The 17,063-nt window shown below is 45.0% G+C and overlaps 1 protein-coding gene across 12 annotated transcripts in view; it reads right to left on the bottom strand.

The window, feature by feature from the left end:
* Gpatch2 (G patch domain containing 2) overlaps positions 1–17,063 on the bottom strand; it is a 140,697-nt gene that overhangs the window by 60,232 nt on the left and 63,402 nt on the right. The window contains exon 6 of one of the 12 annotated variants that reach the window (XM_008769846.4): positions 1,883–17,063. This exon is cut by the window's right edge and continues 45,898 nt beyond it. The exons of the other annotated variants lie outside the window; for them this stretch is intronic. The gene's annotated coding sequence lies outside the window, so the exon portion shown is untranslated. Of the gene's footprint in view, positions 1–1,882 lie in introns of those variants that run through there. 12 annotated transcript variants of the gene reach the window in all.

Genomic DNA, 17,063 nt, shown 5'->3' with positions numbered 1-17,063 from the left:
GTCTGTGATTTCCCTATTTAGCGAGTCAGCAGCCTTCCAGGGCTGTCCCAGTGTTAGGATCACACGTCTGCTTTCACACGGGAGCTGGATTGAGTCTGGGACTTCATTCTCACATCGCTAGCACTTTATTGACTGAGCAATGTCCCCAAGAACATGGATTAAAAACAAAATGAAGCAATCTATCAGGCAGTAAGACACATGATGCCTACAAACTTATGTTATTCTTCCATTGGGAACTTCGCCTTCTCTCCTTTGCTCTACAAACCACTGGAGAGTGCACAAATGCCTGCGCTTCAGTCAACCTCTCTACTGCCCACTCACAGGGAGAGCACAGTCAACCTCTACTGCCCACTCACAGGGAGAGCACAGTCAACCTCTACTGCCCACTCACAGGGAGAGTGCAGTCAACCTCTACTGCCCACTCACAGGGAGAGCACAGTCAACCTCTACTGCCCACTCACAGGGAGAGCGCAGTCAACCTCTCTACTGCCCACTCACAGGGAGAGCACAGTCAACCTCTACTGCCCACTCACAGAGGGAGCACAGTCAACCTCTACTGCCCACTCACAGGGAGAGCGCAGTCAACCTCTACTGCCCACTCACAGGGAGAGCGCAGTCAACCTCTACTGCCCACTCACAGGGAGAGCACAGTCAACCTCTCTACTGCCCACTCACAGAGGGAGCACAGTCAACCTCTCTACTGCCCACTCACAGGGAGAGCACAGTCAACCTCTACTGCCCACTCACAGGGAGAGCACAGTCAACCTCTCTACTGCCCACTCACAGGGAGAGCACAGTCAACCTCTCTACTGCCCACTCACAGAGGGAGCACAGTCAACCTCTCTACTGCCCACTCACAGGGAGAGCGCAGTCAACCTCTCTACTGCCCACTCACAGGGAGAGCACAGTCAACCTCTACTGCCCACTCACAGGGAGAGCAGTCAACCTCTCTACTGCCCACTCACAGAGGGAGCACAGTCAACCTCTCTACTGCCCACTCACAGGGAGAGCACAGTCAACCTCTCTACTGCCCACTCACAGGGAGAGCGCAGTCAACCTCTCTACTGCCCACTCACAGGGAGAGCGCAGTCAACCTCTCTACTGCCCACTCACAGGGAGAGCACAGTCAACCTCTCTACTGCCCACTCACAGGGAGAGCGCAGTCAACCTGTCTACTGCCCACTCACAGGGAGAGCGCAGTCAACCTGTCTACTGCCCACTCACAGGGAGAGCGCAGTCAACCTCTCTACTGCCCACTCACAGAGGGAGCGCAGTCAACCTCTCTACTGCCCACTCACAGGGAGAGCACAGTCAACCTCTACTGCCCACTCACAGGGAGAGCACAGTCAACCTCTACTGCCCACTCACAGAGGGAGCACAGTCAACCTCTACTGCCCACTCACAGGGAGAGCGCAGTCAACCTCTACTGCCCACTCACAGGGAGAGCGCAGTCAACCTCTACTGCCCACTCACAGGGTGAGCGTGCTTCCTTCTCCTACACACTCCTGTCAACCTTCCTCTTCTTCCACCCAGACAGGCTTAGTACAATCTGTCTCAAGTCAGCTTCTTTGCTTTAAGTCTAAGTTTTAATTTCATTTAAAACATTATTTTTACTTATTTACTTAGTTTTCAGTTTTGGTCAGTCTTAGCTTTTTTTCTATTCTCACACAGAAGAAAATCTGTGAATCATCTAAGTCACTGTGCTAAGTCACTGCCCTAAGTGACCGCACAGACTTAGTACACTAGATGCCACAGGGGATGGAGCGGTCTCTTTTTTATGCTTGAGTCTGTTCTTTGTGCTGTGAGGGGAGCCTTGCTGTGCTTCTCTGGTTGGCCCTGACTCCTGAGTTCAAGTACTTTTCCAGCTTCAGACTCCCAAGCAGCTGGGGCTAAAGGTAGGCACCTGACACAGCCTGGGGTGGTACCACTGTGACCTTCCCAGGATGACGTGCAGCCCACTGTGAGAGTCACCCTCAAACACTGCCTAATGCTAGCCACACAGCTTTTCTGTGAGGCTTAAAGAGGCAGAGGAGAGCCAAGATGCAAGCGTCTGCGCTGGAGCTGTCAGGGCTTCCTCCACACTCACTGCCCTCTCTCGCTTCCTCCTGGGCTCACAGCCGCTACGGACGGGCTTTCCATCTCTCTAAACAAGGTGAATTTCTGCTGTCTTTCCTGGGGAAGTCTCCATTTGCATCATCCCACTCTTTGCTCTGACCTGTTGGGAGCCTGGTTGTGATTAGGGTAAACGCTGTATGACTTTGACATTAACTGCTGACTTTCTACTCATTAGGAAGGTTTGCCCAGGTGATAACCACTATGAGTACACTAAATCCGTAATCAATAACTATGGTTCATAAAAATCCAGGGTAAAAACTACATGCCACTTCAAATCATCAGACCTCAAGTTTTAAATGTAAATTAAAAAAATAAAGAACCCAGGATTTTCTCTAAAATATGTTACCAAACCACCACATTGTGTGTTGGGGTTTGAAAATTATTTTCATACAGACTAGAAATGAGAAGGTTCCATTTTCTTCTTCCTTTGCCCTCACTCTCCTCAACCCTCCATCATGCCAGTGCTCCACCATACCAGGTTGTGGCCATGCCTACCTTACTCTGCCGTGGGGCCCGCTTCAATTAATCCTTCTACCTGCCTTGTTTCACACAGTGTCTGGACAAGGGGGCATTCAAACTATCTGCTGAGCTGCAGTCAGTCAGCTCGAGGCAGTTGAGAGAGACAAAGCACACACAAGGCTACCTCCTCACACTGATTGCCATTCTCTTTGTAAACCCTGCTCCTCCAAAGCAAGTGAAAAAAGTCACCTCTGCAGTAAAAAGCATCGAGCTTTTATGACAAGAATAGTGGAACGAAAGAATCTAGTTCAGCGGAGCACAGCAATGGCTAGTTAAGCTAACCAGGAACCGGCGAAGCGCTCCAGCTCTGACCTAAGTCCTCCAGTAATCCAGTAAGTCAGACAGTGCCGGGAAATTCCTATTGACAATGCTGCGGAGTCCCTCCTTCCGAGAGTTCATCAGCTTTTGTCAATTTCAAAGATATTAAGCAGCTTCTTTTACAGATTTCTAAGTAGATGTTACTGACATGTAGGCTGCACTACTCGGGCTCACAGACTTTTACTTTTCAACTGTGAACATGGATCTTTACAGACTTTGACCACGATCAGTCTTTCCAGACTGCACGGCAATGACGCAGTACAAGACCTGTATCATCCTGTCTTACCTGTATCATCCTGTCTTACCTGTATCATCCTGTCTTACCTGTATCATCCTGTCTTACCTGTATCATCCTGTCTTACCTGTATCATCCTGTCTTACCTGTATCATTCTGTCTTACCAGTATCATTGTCTCAAAACAAATGGGTTTTATCTCAGATGAGTTCATGTAGATCTCAAAATCGGAAAAGTCTGCACTTTTTGCTTCTCTTTCTTTTGTTTAAATTTTTTCTTTGAAATTCACATGTCCTACAAGAACATTTATTTAAGCTGCCTGGAAGGCAGAGGCTAAACTCACCCCTGCTCTGTAGTGGTTCTAAAACCAGACTGGAACTAAGTGTGTGAGCTCATGACAAGCAAGCTGAAGATGTTGTCCCCACCCATGGTGGCACCCACCTGCAGCTCCATCAGTGTCCTGTAGGATTTGCAAATTCTCACACTATGATAGCTGTTACTAAAGTGATACCATGTGGTATGGAGCTTATTTTAGTGGAAGGATTTAATTTTATCAGCTCTATAAAACTGTCCTATGTTGTAGAATCATTAATAGTCTGAAAAGGGGATGGGGAAAAGACCCAACTGACACATGGCTTGATGTGTGGTCATCAAATCTGATCATAGATCTCCAACATTCACACATAAAAAGCCAGGCATAGATATGCACGCCTGTAATGCAGTGCATAGAGATGCACGCCTGTAATGCAGTGCTGGGAGTTAGAAACAGGAGGATCTGGAACTCACTGAGCAGCCGCAGTCAAAGAGTGAGCTCCAGCTACAGTGAGAAGCAAGTTCTCAAAAAAAAAACAAAAAAAAACAAAAAAAAAAAACAAAACAAAACTAAACCAAAAAACCCCCCCAAAACCCCAAACAACAACAACAAAGAAAGAAACAAAAAGCAGGTGCAGACAAGAGAGACACCTGACACTCATCTATGCATGCAGGCACACAGGCACATACACAGGCACATGACACTGACCTATGCATGCAGGCACACAGGCATATACCCAGGCACATGACACTGACCTATGCATGCAGGCACACAGGCACATGCACATGACACTGATCTATGCATGCAGGCACACAGGCACAGGCACAGGCACAGGCACAGGCACAGGCACAGGCACAGGCACATGACACTGATCTATGCATGCAGGCACACAAGCACATACACAGGCACATGACACTGACCTATGCATGCAGGTACACAAGCACATACACAGGCACATGACACTGACCTATTCATGCAGGCACACAAGCACACACACATGACTCTGACCTACGCATGCAGGCACACAAGCACACACACATGCACATGACACTGACCTATGCATGCAGGCACACAAGTACATAACATGACTCTGACCTATGCATGCAGGCACACAAGCACACACACATGCACATGACACTGACCTATGCATGCAGGCACACAAGCACACACACATGCACATGACTCTGACCTATGCATGCAGGCACACAAGCACACACACATGCACATGACTCTGACCTATGCATGCAGGCACACAAGCACATGCACATGCACCACATATGTGGACTCACCACACGGAGTCCACAGGGACAAACATTGTCAGTCATACTGAACAGGCTCTGAGGGAGCAAACTAACATGCTCTGCTGTACCCCACTTTAAGATGCGGGACAGATATCCATAAGTGTTAATGGTAGATGGCAATTGTTCCTTCTGCTCACTGAATCTTAGCAAACAGGAAATACTCCTTAACCCCAAGGGAAGCGAGAGCTGAACCCTAGTATCTGGATGGATATAAATCTTAATGGAGAATGTGCTTTCCCTCCACCCCTACTATGGGTCCTTGAGGCTGCTCTGGGCCAACTATATCCATCACTATTACGTCAGCAGGGCTGAGTCCTAACTGATTGGCTATGGATGCTTTACGTGATCAGAGAGCACGATCTGGATCGGATCTGTGCATGGTGGAGCTGACTGCCATCGCTACTCCTTTACCAGTCTACTCTCTAGCACTCCATGAGTACTGAGGAGAGTGGAAAGCCATATTAATATGGACAGGATTTGCCATGGGTGGGGGTACTGCGGGGATTAAATTTCAAACTTTTGTCCATAACTAGACAGTTCAAGAGATTAAAGTTAATTGAATTCATAATTCTGCACAGGAAGGCACTGCCTACTAGTAGTTTCTTAGTAAATCAAAAAGCAAAAACATGGAAAAGTGTTGGTTCGGGTTAACATATTAAGTTAACTTCAGGATGGGGAGCGAAGAACAGGGTTTCCTGGAAGAAGTGGTTGCTTTCTTGGTAAGAGAAGGACTGTTAACGTTACACCTCGGGATGCTTTTCTGATTAGGACAGTATATATCTGCTCAATTGAATATCTGCAGAGTCCATCAACAAGGCTGAAATGGAGCAAGTATTTTGCGTTTGAAAAGGGCAATGTTCACAGTGTTCCCCTGGTACTACACAACAGCAGGTCAAACTTTTGTTCCTCTTGTCCTACAAACAATTTTCGAGCCCACGCTCGATAAATAAATTTGGTCTCGGCACTCCCAATCAGCGCGGCCCAAGCCCCTCAGCGGCAGACCTATGATAAATGGACTTATTTTCCCAAATCAAACACTAGAATTTAAATTCAGATGAGTTAATGCAAAGGTCAACATTGTAATCAGTTCTTTTGATCTTTATAGAATTTCTGGAGTAATACATAATAAATCTGAAACAAGGCAATTTGCAGCTCTGTATGTGTGGTTGGCAATAAAAATCTTAACGATCAGAGCCTTTATGTACTTAGGGAGCACTTTATTGGTGCCGCCATGGTGAGGGCTTCAAGGCCTGGGGAACAATGGCAGTAGATAAAGCCCAAAGGCTTGATCTCATGATTGCTTTACAATTTATTTATATACGTATTTCTAGAAAGCTTAATGAATATACATATCTGCCTACTGTTTCTTTGAACCACTCAGTATTTGTAGTACAATCATTTGGTTTGGACCATATATGTTGGGTAAAAATTGCTGAAAATAAAATTAGCATATCAGTTTTAACCAAAGATATTTCAAAATCTCCATCAGAATTAGTGTTTTCAGAGCTTGTTTTTCTTGGTGTTTTTACATTAAAGTCGGGAGTGTAAGCGACTTTAGGATGAAATGCCTGTCCTGAAGAACCTTACAGCAGAGGAAGGAAGCTTCCGACTGAGTCACACAACCTACAATGCCCTCCACTGAACTCTCAGAAAAGGAGGGAAGGAGGGAGGGAAGCGGAGAACAGGAAGTGGTAGTGGCAGGCACAGTGGCTGCTGGGTGCCATCAAGCTGGGGGCAGCAGGGCACCAGCATCAGCACCAGAGCACTGCTGAAGGGTGTCACACTGAGTGGGGTAAGAGTGGTCTCTCCTTCGCCTCCTTGCTTCCTCCCTCCCGCCCTTTCAAGAATGTCTCAAAGCATCTGCTTTTAGCAACACCGGACGTGAGGACTGTTGTTGAGTTCACTACACAAAGCATACAGGGTCCACAAAACAACCTGCTTCTAGCAAGATCCACTCTGACTCTGCTCCACGTGTAAGAGCAAACCATTCTGGGATAGACTGTGTGAGAAAGTAGTTCACCATTCAAGGTATATCTTTGATTAAAATTGGTATTCTAGAAATTTCCATAAGGTAAGAACTGGGTATCTACAGAGTTGAAGAACACTTTTCCTAGGATGGTATAGCTGAAGGAAAAGGGAATTTAAATCTTCAAAGTGTCACATCATATGTGTGGCTTTCATAACCGCTTCAGAGAAACTCTAAATCTTCAAAGTGTCACATCACATGTGTGGCTTTCATAACCTCTTCAGAGAAACTCCAAGTCTACCCATGTTCCTGGCTGCAATAGTAAGGCCTCCATGAAGAATGACTGTGATTCAGCTGAGAGAGAAAACAAGTGTATCTGTGCTTGAGAGCTCCCAGTGTCCGTCCTTCGGATGTCAGCAGTGACACCCTTCCAACTGGACGGAAGCTGTGTGTGCCAGTCAGTATCGGATTTAGTTCTCACTAGCCTGTGGTTTTCTATTAAGGTCCTTCCTCGGAAGACAATGCTCTAAGCAAATGCTCTATTCAAATGTCCATGAGTTCAGAGCTCTGTTCTCACTAAGACAAATCAGCAATGTTTGGGAGGTTTCTCCCCCTGCAGTTGCAGATTTAGTGTGTGCAGATGTCCTGTCAGAGCATTTAAGAAGTACAGTCTTGTGAGTCACTAGGGGTCTGACAAGTAGAGTCTCTCAAAGCAAAGTGATTACAAAAAGACCTTCATTTTTAGGAAAGAACATTTCTCCTTTTTTCTTTTTTAAAGCAAGTTTCTGCAACTTGGTGTACATGGAGAAACAAAGTTCAGCTGACATAGTTTTTCAACTTTAGAAGTGCTGACAATTGGCAATGATTGACACATACAAACAGAGGAAATTTTATTCTTTAGTTCATGCAGATCGATGTATTTATCTTTTGGTTCTTTTTTTTTTCGGAGCTGGGGACCGAACCCAGGGCCTTGAGCTTCCTAGGCAAGCGCTCTACCACTGAGCTAAATCCCCAACCCCGATCGATGTATTTATCATCTACTATCTATAAACAAAGGGTCTGATAATATGTGCTACATCACATGGTAGTCTCAGCTAAAGTTTGAAACACAAAGCTAAAGGTAAGGACACAGGAGAAGACACAGGTAAAGGCCACAGGTAAAGACACAGGAAAGGACACAGGAAAGGCCACAGGTAAAGGACACAGGAAAGGCCACACGAGAACCTATAAACTTAATGGGAGTAAAATGCAGCGCCCTCTCTGTACACTTCAGCTCACTGATACGGTACATATGACTTCTATACCCACCAATACTCTCCTTGTTTGTGGTCCAATTAAGTCATCAGCCTGCCAAATATATACGTACAAGTAGCATTATACACTAAACAGGCTGTATTCATGTACTGTGTGTATATGTGTGTGTGTGTATGTGTGTGTGTGTGTTTGTGCGCGTGCATGTTACACACGTGTGTAAAACAAGAACAAATGACAAAATGTGCCATGACTTTAAGAGTGAACAAGGAGGACAGGTATGCTGGAGAGTTTCTAGGGATGAGACAGAAGGGGGGAAATTATGCATTTATAACCTCCACAAAAAAAAAAAAAAAGAAAAAAGAAAGAAAAAGAATGTTTAAAATAATGAAAGAACCTTCTTTTGGGTAAAAGTTTGTTAGTGGAGCATGTGGGCTACAGAAGCTGATGACGAGCAGTCAAGAGTGTACGGTAACATACAAGGTAGGAAATCTGGTGTGAACAGATTGTGGCCGGGCAATCGTAACTCTTCTTCCTCTTACTAACTGGGCCTGGGTCTGGGCACATGAAATCTCTTTCCCATCTTTAAGGCTTGAGAGCTGAGGTGCTGCATCCACGTCTGACTGACTCCTGCTATTCCTAGTACTCCACTCCATCACAGACACGGTGCTTAGTCCAAGGATGTGGATAGGAAGGATCTGGTCAATCTGGGTCTACAGAACTGACCAAGTGTGCAACCCCACAGACGGAGAGTGTGGTTAGGACAGTGGTCAGCCTGCAGGCTTCCTAGGAGAAGGAAGAGAGCAGCTACACAGGCTCAGTGTGTTCCAGGCTGTTATCCTGAAGTGCAAAACAGTGGATGTTCCTGCCTATTTTCACCTCGGAAACTTGGAGAACAGCAGAGCAATCACTAAGTGAGACAGGAGAATAAAACCTACACACTGCCAATGGAGTGTTGAGAGAGCTACAGAGGCAAGCAAAAATCCAAAACAAGAACCCTGGGTAAAAGTCTCCTCTCAGACTTTGTACCAACAATGACAGAATCCAGGCTCTCCAGGAGGACCTGGGCTGAGAGGTGACACAGGTATGGAGGCTGAAAACAAGGCACAGGTTTGTCAATTTCTAGAGAGCAAGGGCCTAGCCAGTGACCAGTATGGGGCCAGAGATGGCAGGAGGAATCCACTATAGGCTTCATGGTCTCCGTGTTGCTCTCAGAACATTTACAAGGTAAGCCAAAGCTTTGAAACAAAGCAGCCAACAAGATGGGAGAAGTTTTGCACATAAAAGGTGAATATAAAAACAGAAGAAAGGTGCCAAGTCCTGAATAGCGCAAACCATTGCTTTACCACAGCCCTGGAGCGCACGTGAGCTCCTACAAAAGCAACGCAAAGCCAGTGGCTGGGTGTGCTCTCCTGAGGGTCAACTCTGAGAAGAAACCTCGTAGTTAGGATCTTCTACTGTGTACCATCCCCAGAAAAAACATTTTCTCAAGTAGAGAATGGCTAATGATACTGGAAAGGCCTTTCTTCCTTCAAGAATTTTTCCTCAACCTTGAAACAAGCCAGTTCTCCTGAACTTGACACGTAGGTGAGAGAGGCTGGCAAGTGAACATCTGGAAGACTGGACTGACCTCCAAAGAAACCAAGTGGCAACCATCACAAGACAAGATGACCAGGCAAAGGCAGAGAAAAAGGACTCCGTGCTCAGATTAGCTGTGAGAAAACCAGTTCCAAAAGAGAACAGAACTCCACCAAGACACTGGTGAGGAGCCAGTGTCCTCCGTACACTCTCCCTCATCCCAGTTAGGCATCTGGGGGTTATTAAATGTGGCTGAGGCACAGATGATCAAAAACAACACATATTGGAGTTTTTGATGCCAATCTTAATTGAATCTACTTTTTCTTGAAGGTGCTACTTATATTTGTTTTAAAAGAAACATACTAAATTTGGCTGAGATGACCTAGCAAGGTGGGATAACTGTGGACCTAGAGCATATTGAGGGGCTCTCCCCTTCTAGCAAGAGCTCCAGCAGTGGACAGACAGAGCATGTGCATTTGTGAGTCTCTGGCCAGGCAACTAGCTTCAAGAGCAAGGCCTGGCCTCTCCACTGCAGGCCATGCTAGTCCAAAGCACATCCCAGTGCAGCTATTTCTGCCCACGAGAAGAAGAGAGGAAGAATATGGTAGCCCTTCAATGAACACCTTCAGGCTTTGTCTGATGCAGCAGCTGTCGGCCTCTCTACTGAGCAAGGTCTCTGAGAGGGCGCTAAACCATTTCAGTTACAAGAACAAGACAAGGGAGCATAGTGCCAAAGTGGGGTTTTCTTCATGACTCCTGTACACAGACAACCAGAATGACATCAAGTAAATAGTTTATAACGTAAAGCACCAAGGAAGGAGACATGGTTCACAGGACTGTTACACAGCAAGCATACGCTGAAAGTGTGGACAGTGTTAAGCAGACGCTTGCAGTTTTCTAATTCCAACCCTCCATTCAGTAACTTTCCCCAGGCTGTGGGCTAGACAATGGGAGCTGTGTTGGGTATGAATGCATGCTAGAGCTTGGTGCTCTCACCTGTGAGAGGAAAAGTCTCTCACTAGTTGTTTTTACATCTCAAAGAACGGAATGATTGCATGTGCTATAAACACTAAGGCACCTGCTTTGCTCAGTCTATACAAAATCAGAGCCATCAATGGTTACAAGGAGAGTCTGAATATTTACAAAGATTACTGAGGGACTCAGCCATTTACATCTAATACCAGTCTGAGACGTTTTGCCCAGATTGGAAGACATCTTAGTTTGACGGAGGTGCTCCTTCTCTTAGAAAACAAACAAAATCACCACAAGAGTTACCACCTGGTTAACAACAGCCAGGTGCTATGGCTCTGTTTGTAGGAGCTGCACAACAGCTCCCTCCTACACAAACTCCTCTCACAGTAGCAAAAGGCTTCTTTCCCAAATGTTGAGCTTTCTGCTAGGCCCCTTAGCTCTGATCTAAGGCCATGATCACAATGTTTGGTACAGTTACACTATCACTGTTCTAAACACCTACTATGGGCTAGCACCATACTTAGATTAATTTAATTAATAGCTACTAGTGGGGAACAGTAACCGATGAGATAAATCAAGATTTCCCTAGCATATTAACACATTCATATGCCAGAACACATGTTAGGATTGTTTAATTAATATCTAACATTTGAACAATTAAAATGGTAAGCACTGCTTTTACGTAATTTTTAAAAGAAAAATCCAATATCTGTGTATGGAAAGATGAATATTTAGGAAAAATGTTGAACTCATAGCTTTGTCCTTCTCAATCCCTGAACCTAAGATACAGATGAAAAGTTCTAACCACCTGAGTCCCAGCCCACAGAAAAGCATCTAGAGAGATATTTAGTGTCTAGCATCCTTTCTCATTCATGAACTAATCTCATTATTCATTCAGCTCCCCAACCCTGTGGGCTGGGAAAAGGCTGGCCTAGCATGCATGGGTGAGGCCCTGGGTTTAATCACTCATAGCAACACAAAAGCAGCAACCCCAACCATAAAATCCACCAGGGCAGAATGACTTCACGACCAGCAAAAGGAACTGAGGTTGCCCCAGTGTAGGGAAAGTTTAGGACTGAGAAACAAAAGAGAAAAGTTTAAAGGTCCCCACACACTGCATCTAGATTTAAAATCTACCTGCAAAATCAATGCATTAGACTGAGGCCGACTGCATTAAATCACATACAAACCTCAAACCCCATTTCCTCTGATCAGTTCTTTAACAGAAGAGCCCTGCAGCAGAAGTCCACACCAGTCATCCTTAGTTTTTGTTTCTTGTTCCCTAAACGGCACTTCTGTAAGAATTTCATCCCTCTAAACATCACATGACGTACTGGAATGGTACACACTGGCAGTTCTATGGTGGAAGATCAAGCATCCTTGGCTCATAATCTGTGACAGAGCTCTGGGCCTCAGTGGCTAATCTCTTCCTTTACAGACCCACATGAGGATGCACAAGGATATTACAGACACTTAAGGCTTAGGGAAGACACTGACTACAAACATAAAACCGGGTACTGTTAGGGCCCATCAACTGGGGCTTTCGGTGAATACTGATCTGCATGTAATCTTTAAAGGGTTTACACAATTACTTTGCAAGAATGTGTAAATGAAACTAAAGAAAAACACTTAATAGTTGTTCCAGTAATGTGAACACACAGTAAATTTGTTCTGAAACATGAAGAAGAGCTGCATATTTGAAATAATTTTTGAAGTAATTTTTAATTTTCACTACCAAGTCAAAATTATTGCCTCCTTTATCTTATTGCACGTGTTCAATAAGAGCGAAAATGATATTGTATGTATTTTTGTGATTATAATTAAGATATGTAATTGCATTATTAGTATGTATAACTACATCACAAATGATACACTTTACAGAAAATTTCTGCTTGCACAAATAACACAGATTATACACCTATATAAAGATTCACAATTTTAAATCAAAATCATTCTAGAAATTAGGCTATTAAGGACATAATCCATTTTCAGAAATCTTCAAAGAAAGAAAGAAGCATGCAGCCAACCAGGAGGGCAACTGCAGGAAAATCCTGGACTGAGCAGGCCTGAGGTCAGTCCCTGTGGCTGTGCTACCTACAGCAGGGTCTCCCCTGAGGTCCTCCTCTCACTCCCCTGAGGCCCTCCTCTCATTCCCCTGAGGCCCTTCTCTCACTCCCCTGAGGACCTCCTCTCATTTTCAGTGTCAGGGATGGACAGCAGCACTTGGAACCTTGTTAGAATGTAAATCCCAGCTCCCTAACCCACACCCAAGGGTGTCTAGCCTGGGGTTGGGGGAGGCACTCTGCTGTTTCTCTTAACATCATCTCAGGAGAGTCTTTCCAAAGGTAGTAAGTTAGGCTACCTAGGCTAAGAACTACAAAGCATCCAGACCTCTCTCTAGTCTTTAAGTCCAACCCTGCAAATACTAACAAAACACCCCTTTCATCAAATGGTCCAAAACTGACAGAAACACAAGTACACGCACACGCCCGCCCCTTTACAATGGGGGACTGGGGTTTGGAGGGTTGGTTCTTTGTCAAACAGCTATTTGAATACCATGCTCGCAAAACAAAGCATCTAGGGCCATACGCTATCACCCAGGAGTCACTTAATTAATTTCTAAAAATCTATCTCAGATGCTTCAGAAAATACCAGTCATCATTAAAGATCAAAAGAAATCCCAGTAACATCTCCTTTGACCAGAACCTGCCTCAAGGTTGAAGCTCAGGGGAATCCCCACCAAGCCAATCTGCTGTGCAGGAGATGCAAACCTTACCCCTGCCACCGTCAGGTGCACACAGGACACTAGCTTCTTCACTGGGTTCCTGTGACACAGCCATGCACATGCATTGTGCTATTCAAGCTGCGTTCCCACCGTAGTTCCTCAGTAACTCTTCTAGTTGAAAGTCTGTATGGCCTGATGCAAACTCCAGGCTGGTGGACCTGCTCCACAGTCAGTGGAGGTGGTGGCTGGAGCCACAGGGGTTGTGGGGGCAGAGAGAGAAGAGCCTGGGCTGAGCTGAGAATTGGGGCTGGACAGTGATGGAAAGTCCATCTGCTACAGTGCCACCATAAACTACGCTGCAAAGAATGGTCAGGCCACCAAGGGTTCCAAAAATAGGCTGAACCTGTTTTGTAAACCTGAATTTGTAAAAACAAACTGCTTCAGTATCAATAGGAGCAAGCAGTGCTCTTGACATGTATTTTCACGTGCTCACTCCTGGGTGAGGCCGGCTCTTCAGACATGAACCACAACATGCTCTGGCATCAGAACTGCAAGGTGTTATTTCTTCTACACACTAAAATGCCAAAAACTCCGCATGCGTGCGTCTGGTGCCTCAAGGCCTAGAGATTTATTATGAGGGAGACAAAATGAAGGATGGTGTGTCAGTCGGCCTGAACTCCAGAGAACCTGCACTCCCAGGAAACAGAGACCAGGGAGCCTCCCCCTTTCATTATCTCGGGGCTGAGTCTGAATTATGTAATGATCGCTCTATCTAAAAAATATATTTAATGATGATAACAGCAACTTTATACGTCAGCAGCAAGTGCCCAAAGGGTTCTACTATCAATAAACAAGTTCATTTTTCTTAAAAGACAAACATTGAATCTAGAGATGTTAAGAAATGCCTATATAACTGTCTTACGGGTAAGAAAACAGAAACGGGCAATAAAAACACCCCAGGAAGACACCTCGTAAGCTCAATAAAGAGGGCTTTGGTTGACAGTTAGCAAGCGCAATTATTTATGAGTTACTAAGCCTGCAAACGCGCACTCTAGAGTAATAATCGCGCAAACCAGTGGATAATTAGATGGCTTCTTTAAGTGAATACTCCAGAGACTACAGGCTATTTTTTTAAATTGCTATGATCCTAAGACCAATAAATCCGAGGATCATATATTGATCATTCTTATCACAGATAAAATGCTGAAGGATCAGGGTAATACAGCTTTATTTTAAATTATAGAATTCTGTTTTCAATTTTTGTCAGAATGCCTTAGGCAAGAGAAATATATACACTACATGTACCAACAATCACATGGTACTTAGGGACATTTGGTAAAGTTTAAAACTGAACTTAGTGTTCCACCATAATTCATGTGCTGTCTCCCTTATTATTCTGAAAATTAAAAATGGTAATTTGCATTTCACTGAAGAAACAATAAATAATATTCATATTTGACAAAGGAAATGCAAATGATCCAGAACACAGATTTCAGCAGTGATTCATACTGGATTAGAATCATGTTCTCCTCTGAGAAATTGCTTGTCATTAGTGGGAAATACCATTAGCTCAGTTTCATAAACAGAATGGCGTTTGCACATAGCTTAAAAGTAGCCAAAGCCTTCCGAGCAGTAAGAATGCAATGCCGAGGTGAGAAGAGCGAACTCACCAGTCAGTATAAAGCCATACTGTCCCCAGCGTGAAGTGATCAGATACCCGCCTAAAATGATGGACAATTCGGGCCTAGTGAACAGGCACACACACACAAAAAAATCCCATTTACTCTCGTCCAGATGGGACCGACTGGACGCTTCAGCGAAAACAACTCATCCTTCTTCGGACCTCCTTGTCCGGCTCGTGAGCTAGCTTCAGTGGATAATGATGGATATCAAGGCTACAGTAACGTAGGTGACGATGGGGGCCTTGTTATAGCTGCCAGTCTTCCTGTCTTGTCATTAGTACACACTGAAGATTTATTTGAGTTTATTGTTGTGCACAGGGTCTAGCCATTTGCAATTCATCACCTACTACAGAAAGTTCAAGATAGTGGCCGAAGCTATAATTGCCATGTCCACCTGCCTCAGGAAATGACGAGGTCACCAGCTAGGGCACAGCTTCTGGGATAGGGAGGTAAAGCCTACTTTGCACTCTCGTCTCTGGCCTTCAGGTTCATATGAAGGCTACTTTCCGGTCTGGGACAGCCTGAACTAAAGCAAACACTGCACGATTACAGTGACAGAGAACAGGCAGTGAAGTTTCCAGAATCCACCGCAAGGTGAAGGTCACAGTTCCTACGGAAAGAGCTAAAGGCACTAAGCACTGAGTCTTGAGAAAGTCCTACTCTAAGCTGCAGAACTTAAACCAGACTGTCAAATGTTTTCAAAGGAGGTGAACTATAAACTAGGTAAGTTCTAATACAGTAAAGACTATGTATGCTTTGATAATACGAGCCAGCTAAAATCAGATGTGAAGATTTGATTTTCCTTTGATATAAGGAAAGCCCTGTTCATTTTGGATTTGGATATTACTATGATAAATACAGTGATGAACATTTGCCTTTGTTCCACGTTGCTGGCTTTATCTCATTGGACTGCAGAAGAGCCGCAGAGGCCGTCAGGGCTCTCGCCTGAACTGCCCACTCAGAGTTTTGCAGCCAGGCTACAGACGGCAGGAGCACAGACGATTTCCACGCTCCTCAAAGCACACGGTCACGTGCCAGTGTGCTCAGTGTGCAGACGGCTTCAGGATTTACGGCACCAAATCTTTCCCTGCTTGATATTCTGCCATTACTAGTTGTTACACCCTTGCTGCTAATGGATTTCTAACACCAAGATTTACTGAGATAGTATTTTTTGTTACAGGTTCTTTGGAAAGTCAATGTGTCAAGTAATGCAGAAAATGGTAAGCCGGCATCATGATTTAATATAAAATCCCAACTATTTGGAAAGATTATCTGCATGTTATCTTATTCCCCAGACAATGATATTCAACGATTTCATTTTATAAGGCTATAGCACAATCAAAGTTCTAGGTGGGAAGTCTCCGCCTGCAAATTCTCGAACAAGTGCTTCTCTGTGTGCCACCCGCCCACTGGCCATGTGATCTCACCGCCCAGTCTGCAAACTCAGTTCCAATGGATAGTCTGCTGTCCTAGGAACACCAGACTTCATTGAAACCACTTCACCTAGATGTCTGGCCCTATTTTAATGGCACGTTGATTGACTTCAGGGGAATAACGAAGTAAAAAGAGGGAAGAAAGGAAAACAAAGGCCCACAAGCTTCTATCCACAGGACACCACGTAACTGGAATCAGGTAAAGCCTCCGCCCAGCGACTCAGGTGTCACCATGGAAAGTGGCAGGGAGGTGGCTGTAATGCTGGCTCCTCTCACTCACCCTCCTGGCCACAGTAACGGCCGTCAGGCACGGGAGAGCAGACCTAGCAGACCTAGCAGACTAATAGGACGACAGATTTGAAAATCACCTACAGTTTTCAGATCGGCTCTAGCAAACAAAAGTTGACACGGGACTTCAGCAACAGAGAGCGGTGCTGCAGGTCTCGCTGCCTACGTATCTGTAGCTAGGACCCTGTGCCACACAGGAGCTCCCCAACTTCTTTCTCATGTGAGGCTCCTAAGTCGGTGAGGTATTTATAAAGTTAATGTACGTCTACTCAATGGAGAGGGAACAGGGGCTCAGAGAGGGGAGAGATTTAGTCACATGAGGTAAGTAGTAGAGTTCGGTCTAAAGCACAGCAATTCAAATCCTTCCT

The sequence above is a fragment of the Rattus norvegicus genome, chromosome 13 (genome assembly GCF_036323735.1).
Source record: "Rattus norvegicus strain BN/NHsdMcwi chromosome 13, GRCr8, whole genome shotgun sequence".
In the NCBI taxonomy this organism is placed as follows: Eukaryota; Metazoa; Chordata; class Mammalia; order Rodentia; family Muridae; genus Rattus; species Rattus norvegicus.
This window is presented reverse-complemented; position numbering and strand designations above follow the sequence as displayed.